The sequence below is a fragment of the Anas platyrhynchos genome, chromosome 1 (genome assembly GCF_047663525.1).
Source record: "Anas platyrhynchos isolate ZD024472 breed Pekin duck chromosome 1, IASCAAS_PekinDuck_T2T, whole genome shotgun sequence".
NCBI classification, from domain to species: Eukaryota; Metazoa; Chordata; class Aves; order Anseriformes; family Anatidae; genus Anas; species Anas platyrhynchos.
The window spans coordinates 88,317,153-88,324,358 of NC_092587.1; the positions used below are offsets into that span (position 1 = coordinate 88,317,153).

Sequence of the window (7,206 nt, forward strand, 5' to 3'; positions counted from 1 at the left end):
GACCAGTCAGAAAATATAGCTCTCATCAGGGCAATGCTGAGCCTTACCTCCTATGCGTTAGGCTGCTCTATGAGCAGCAAAGCATCAGCTGCTTCTACTGACAGGTTTATTCAGATCAGGATCAACTAATTTCCAGGATCAGCCCCTCACACAAAACCCAGCAGAGCAGCGCAGGCACCAGGATGCTGTGAGGTGGCCGAGGAACTTCAGGAAAATTTCCCTGTGTGTGCAAGGCTTTGGAGAGCAAGGCACCACAAACACTCCTAATCTGAGGGAGGAGAGACACTGCAAAATCCTCAGGCATACTCACTGATTGATAAAGCAGACAACAGGAAAAGAGGTTTAAGCGAGACAGGAAGAGGATATTAGCAAGCCTCTGAGGTTTATAACTATTTAATTCAATCAGAGAAAGGTAACAGCTGTTTAGTTAACACCAGTGTCCCCATATAATTAGTGCAATTACGCTGAAATATATTACTCTGTTTACATCGGTTTGGCTGTGCAATGTTCAACACATTTGCACTGCTAAGAAAGCACCAGCTAAACACATCTCCATCTGCTGTGCCAGCCCTCTTCCCTGGTCCCAGCTCTCCTGGGACTCTCATGATGGTCAACACATTGCTGTGGCTAGGAACTGGACAAAAAGTCCCATTTGAAAAATCATTAGGGAATGTAGGGCTCCTTCCCGGTGCTAAGCTGCACAAAGGGTTACTGCAGTTTTAATTTGCTGTGTTGCTAAAGCCACAGCAGTCTCCTGTTATCAGCAAGGTGATCTTTGGAGACCTACCCGAACAGCTGGAGGAAAATGGGACATCCCCAGGCATTATGTTTTTCCGTGTATCTGTCTGTGCTGGCAGACCAACCCATGCATAGTATGTACGAGCCTGATCTGTACGAGGACTGAGCTTGCAGGACTGCCACTGAGGCCAGTGGACACTGCTGTTAAGCTCTTCAGGAGAGGAAGCCCAGCTCTCTGATACAAAGGCATCGGTATTGCCAGCTGGAATTACAGGCAAAAGGACAATCAGCAAGTGCCAAAGAGCTAAAAAACAGATACTTAAGCAAATCCTGTATGAAATATGCATGATACAATTTCCTTCTGCTTTCAGGATCAACTGACTAATTGTATTTAATTGAATTGTTAGGGTAAGGCCCATTTCCTAGAGGAACTTGTAAAGGATTTCCTAAAATAGCCCGCCGAGACTTCCAGGCCTCTTTCATGTCCAGCCAAACAAAACTATAAAGCAGCCAAGTAGCCCTGAACTGAGAGAGTCCCCTCCCTTCCCCTGCTTCAGAAAGGTGGAGGTGGTGCTCTCCTGACCTGGCTGCTGCAGTTTTCCCCTTGAAACGATTCCTGTATTTCACTGGCATAATGCTGGAAGGAAGCAGGAGTGACTTGTGGCTGGCGTGATAAAGGATCTCTGTATGAGCATCGCTGCTGGGGAGAGGCTGTATCAAGGAAGAGCGTTGTGCTCTTGCGCTTGAACTCGGTCCATCTTAGTTTCTGACAATTGCTTCCAGCCAGGACTGACGACTTGAAGCTAAAAATTGCCGGTACCCAGCGGTGCTTAGTTTGGCCTTGGCGCTTCCTAAATCCATTCATCCCCATACAACAGACTCTGCTATCTCAAGGGCTCGAAAGGGAAAGCGAATGCCTGGGACCTGCAAGGCGGGCGGGTCAGGAGCCTGGCTAACAGGCTGCAGCTGAGCACCGATGGCTGGAGATAGCGACCAGAAGCTGCTCCCAGCTGGCAGCGGTTCAGCTTCCTGTGTGACATGAGGCAGTGGCTTGGGGCCAGGGACCAGTGAACAAAGTACCCTCAGTACAGCAAACAGAGATGCCAGGGACTGGGTGGCTTAGCAGAAGATGGGCTCTTCTCTGTTTTTTTAGACATAGCCTCCCGCTGCCAGGGCAGCAGCGCTGCTCAGGCTTTTTAACGACAGGAAACACGAGCAGAGGACAGTGGGTTTAAGGGTATTTGGAAATACCCTTAAACTGAGGTGAGCATACTGAGGTAAGCATACAGAGAAGCAAAACTTTACTCCTGGCTTGTTGATACTCCACGGGCCCACAAGGGATTTGTCATCCTGAACAGCAACCTTGGGAGGTGTCCACCCCTGAGCTCAGCAGAGAACAGCAGGAGGTGCAGTTTGGGCATGTGAACCGAGTGCAGTCCTACAGAGAGCACAGGAGCCGTGTATCCTGCCCAGCCCCTTGCACCCTCTTCTCCATTACGCGTGGACACAGCGTTCCAGGTCTGAACATGGGACTGGGGACGCCTTCATCTTTAAGCAGCTTTCCCATTTCTGTGAGGTCTAAAATGCCACACCTAGAAATTGCCGAGACAGGAGGAGTTAGCGATTCAAATAAGCAGCCTGGTATTCAAAGCAATTGTCTGTCAGCTTCCAAGTCTTTAAAACAAGGTTGTGCAGGGACATGAGTGAAGAGAAAACACTCGGATTAATGAGAGAAGTGAGTAACAATAGACTTAATTAATCAATAACCACACTGACACCCTTCGGAACCACTGCCAGCCAACTGGAAAGTTCCTCTCTTGCGTAACAAAGTCAAACTCTAAGTGCTTTATTGCTCAACGGAGAACTTTTTTTTTTTTTTTAAGCCCTAGGTTTGCATTTCATCGGAATTACTGACCTTTCATAAACATTGACCCTTTCATGCGCACTCCTTTTTTTTTTTTTTTTTTTTTTTTTTTCCTTTTGGTGAAAGGACGAGGGAAAATGTCAATTGACTCTGAACTGATAAATGAAGTGTAGTGCCTCAGAAATACCTGAGGATGATTTCTCCAGAATGAACAATGTGTCCTAGAACACATTTTGAAACACAGACTATCTCCCAAGGACATACCTGCTGCATGTGCTCATGAACACATGCTAGAAAACATCAAAAAATAAAAAAAATTTTTTTTTTTTTTAATGATAAGAGGCCTCTCTCTTCCAAGGACTATACAGAGAGGACTAGACACAGAGCAAGAAACAGAAAAACCATCAACCTGAAGAGACAAGATGACCATAAAAAAGGAGAGAGAATGGTACTGAAGAGACCAGTCAAGATAACACTGAGCAGTGCCTACAATCTAGTGCCAAAGTGGCTTATCTTAAACCAGAAAAAGGCACTCCTTATCAGGGGTAACTACACCTGCAGGTAGAGTCAGACATGCCAAGGAAGGGAGCCCCCAAAATAGAAGAAGAAAAACATTATTTTTTACTTAAAACAGCTCTTTTAAGACTCCTTCCTGTGGCAAGGAGTTTTAAGACAGCCCCCCACAGCCCCAACCCACCTCAGTTGAACAAATCAGATACATACAGCAGGACAGGACTCCCTCCTTATCTGACCTAATGTATTATCCACAGTGGGATACTCCAACTTGTTGCCATGTAGGCAGACAAACTAGATGCGCAGACATGGATTCACGTGAAGAGCAGTTTCTTTGTTCCACTTCATATCCTGGCTGCATGTGACAACACAAGTGATCACTCGGACCCCTCCTCATCTCATCTAGGGAAAGAAAATGGGATACTGGTCCCTTGTCCTTCACTGGTGAGCTGGTGTTTAGGAACCGAGACCTTGGTATTTCAGCCCCTTTTCCGGAGTTCTCAGCAAGTTCAGGAGGAATAATTCACAGTACCCTTGGGCTAGCTTTGATTCACAAATGCAATGAAAAGGCACATCGTATCTCCTTACCAATATTTCTGAGTCTGCATGTTTCTCCTGCAAGCTATTTTGCAGTTGGCAGTATTTTAAAGAATAAAGCTCCCTACTCTACAGAACAGATTTGCCGCCCTTAAGTCATCTGATGAGGCTTTTAAGATCCAAACCTTCCCCCACGCTCCTCCGTACACACTCATTCTCCCATGTCGTGATAAGTGTTGTGAATCAGCCAGATATTTAACAAATACAGAGAAAACCCCACTGGAAACAAGTACACATTTATAGAAGTTTTAAAGCTATGGTAACTGCTGAGATTCTAATCATTGCATCTAATAAAAAAATCCATCAGCCAAGCATCAAATTCCATAGTGACATCAACACTGTAAGTTATGCCATGTAAGCAAGAATATTTTACAGACTAGGAGACTACAGAAGGGGCAGGGAGCAGCAAGGAGAGCAAACAGTGGAGGATTGGAAGTGTCTGTGAAAGAACAGTATTTTTCCTTCTTATTAACCTTTGTGTTAGTCTTTTTTTTTTAGTCAGCGTACAAGAAGCACCCCCAAGTACACATCTGAATGTGGTCCTGTAGCTCTGTATCAAGCTGGGTCTTTCTGGATTGATAATGGGAAAGAGGTGATCATTTGTGAGGCTGGCTGACCAGCTTTCAGATCCAGCTTATGCAGCTTGCATAGGAAAGGGAGAAAAAAGAAAGAGTTTGTTTGCCTTACCTGGGAGCTCTATGTTTGTTGTCCTACGCTTTCATTAATCTTGTTTGGTGGTCCAAGCACTGCTATTCTGAAGCAAGAAAGGGATCAAAAATAGCTCTAAATGCATTTTAAATGCATTTTAAATGGATCTAAGTGTAGCAGCATATTATAGGAAACTTCTGTTCATCCAAGGAACTTGAGAGAAATCAGAGGCCACATGACTCAAATAATCTTCTGCATTATTCATTTCTGGGCCACACCGAACAATAGGCAGAGAAGTGGTGACAAACATTTAGACCTAGGATAGATTTGCACTCTGAAACAGGCTGGTCTGTGGGTTTGCCATCAGGTCTTGGGCATCTCTAGACTGTGCATGGGCAGTGCTGAGCTGAGCCAAGGCTTCCTTGCAGATTAGTGCAGCATGCTGCTATGCTGACGTACCCAGTTTGAATGCGGATGCAGTATGGCCATTTTTATGCACCTCTGGGCCACAACATACAACATTCAGACCTGAGCTGGCTGGGGATGGAGAGAGAAGAAAAAATGGAAAAAAGAGAGATCGGGTAGCAGGGAGCAACAATAACAGTATCTGATATATAAACAGAATAGTTTATAAACAACATAATTACAAATAACATAGTTTATCCTCAGAATATCACGTCTATGGTAATAGCATCTGTCAAAGGCCCTTATGAAGTACTTCACAGCTTCATGATGCCTTTACAGCTAAGAAGCCACATCAATCTGCTGTATCTCAGGAGAGCCTTAGAAAATAGGATCATCTGTCTAATCACATAATGCCGGATGCAGGGAAGCTGGAATTAAAGCTGCAATCCTTAGCAGGCTAGCAGCCTTAGGCACTGCCTCAGTTTTACATCTCCCTGCCTCAGAAAGTTTCCAGAAGGTTTCCTCACTCACCAAGCGCATTCACCTGGACTAGCTGTGAGTTCAACAACAGGCTATAGGCTATTGTGAGATGGACTGGGGATAATCAATTCACACCAACCTGTCTAAACAGCTCATCCTTCCAAGCCATTAACAATGGGAGCATGACAGAGCCTACGCCTTTCACCATGGTAGACTTTAGACAGGACTTTTAGATACTCCAAGCTTAATAGCCTTCTTGGAGGAGGTGTGCTAATTAGGTTTTGTTAACTCACTGAATTTTTACAGAACGTGAACAACTTCTTACTGTCATAAACTAGTGATAAGTATCTATTATCTCAATTAACTGATGTCATTCCAGGTGAAACAGATCATGTTGTAGGCTGCAATCTCAAGTGAGTAAGGATCTTATGGACCCAGAACCACTTTCACTTACTCTCGCATACATTGGAGGAACTGCACTGAAGTCAATGTGGTGGCTGTTGCTATGATCAGTACTGGAGTGCTTCTCTTCATCCCAACAGGTCCTGATTTAATTGCTCTCCCTCCTAGCACACAACTAGTTCAGCTGAGTCAGATTATGCTCAGGACAAATACAGCTTGTTGCACTGGACCCACAGTTCTTGTCATCTTCCAGAGTTAAGATTCAAGCCTTATGTATATGCTTGAGAGCTTAAGGTAGGGCCACTGGTTATGATCTAATACTGTTTAGGAACTTAGGAACCTCTACATTTGACAAAAGAAAAAAAAAAAAAAGAAAAAACACTGAGACCACAGAAATATGAAATCAACGAATGACTTGGGATGAACAAAGAAACCTAGTCAGTATTGGATCAACCAATCTCAAGGCAAACAAACTAGATTTTCATGTATACAGTGGCAATTCACATGTAGTGTTATTAAGTAAGAGATTATACACTTGAGTAAATCTAATGTTTTAACTCAAGCCCAGTGGATGCTGTTTAAAAACACTCAATCACCGTAAATGTAGTACTTATACCATAAGTTACTGATGATGCAATTTAAAATCCATCTGTTTTACCTGTGTGCCATTAAACTTTCCCCCCTGGCTTCAGAGAAGAAATAAAGGCAGCTTAATTTCACTAAATCTCTCTCCTATTCCAGCTCTGAAATAGTGAACCACTTTATCTATGTCAGGGTATTTCCATCAATAACATTTTGTTACTGTGGGTTTTGTTATTTGTACATTTCTAAGTGTAGACAGTGTAGGTCTGGATCCTACTGGTAGACCTGGATCCATCTATTTAATCACAGGACAAACCTATTCCTCCAGTTTTTCCCTTGAGTTCAAGGAGTAGCAGTTTTTGCCCACTCAATCCAGGTTCCTCTTCATAGATGCTCCTGAAACTGAAGGGCCTTGTTACACTGATAAAGATATAGAAGTTCTTGTAGCCTTTGTTTTCCCCAAACCTCCTGTTTCCCTTTCCTGAGTTAGTCATTGGGAACCCAATGAAGATTTCCATTTATCTTTACTTGTATAATAAGATCATAGCTTGCAGCCTTGCTGTTAGAACAACAGACTTAGTAGAAATCATAGAAATACCAGGCTGTGAAGACTTCACTGATCCCTTCTTTACAACAAAGTGAATCTGCCTAGACCATCATTGACTAACGCAGCTTTGTTTTTAAAAGACTCCATAAACAGGGACTTCACAAGCCTCCAGCGCTGCCTCACTGCTTCTTCTCTTCCTATTTTCAGAATAAATCTACTTCTGATACTTAACCAAAATCTTTGTTTATGCAAACAAAGCTGCCCACTATCTGTTGTATAACCCTTCTGCCACGGAAGCAGGGAACAACTAACTCCTGTTCTTTTTAGAACACCATCAGAAATGGTTTTCTGTGTTCCCTCTCAATCTTCTTTCTCTTAAACCCAGAAAAGCCATTTCTTTCAAGCAGTCCCATTTCTGCCGGGTTTTCTG

General features: G+C 43.6%; 1 long non-coding RNA gene across 1 annotated transcript; it reads right to left on the minus strand.

Moving 5' to 3' along the window:
• Window positions 1–377: 377 nt before the first annotated feature.
• LOC119717505 (uncharacterized) lies at window positions 378–6,239 on the minus strand. Its single transcript, XR_011812625.1, has 2 exons — window positions 4,400–6,239; window positions 378–2,330 (listed from the first exon to the last, which is right to left on the minus strand). It is a non-coding gene; the product is annotated as an uncharacterized lncRNA (long non-coding RNA).
• Between the last annotated feature and the right edge of the window lie 967 nt (window positions 6,240–7,206).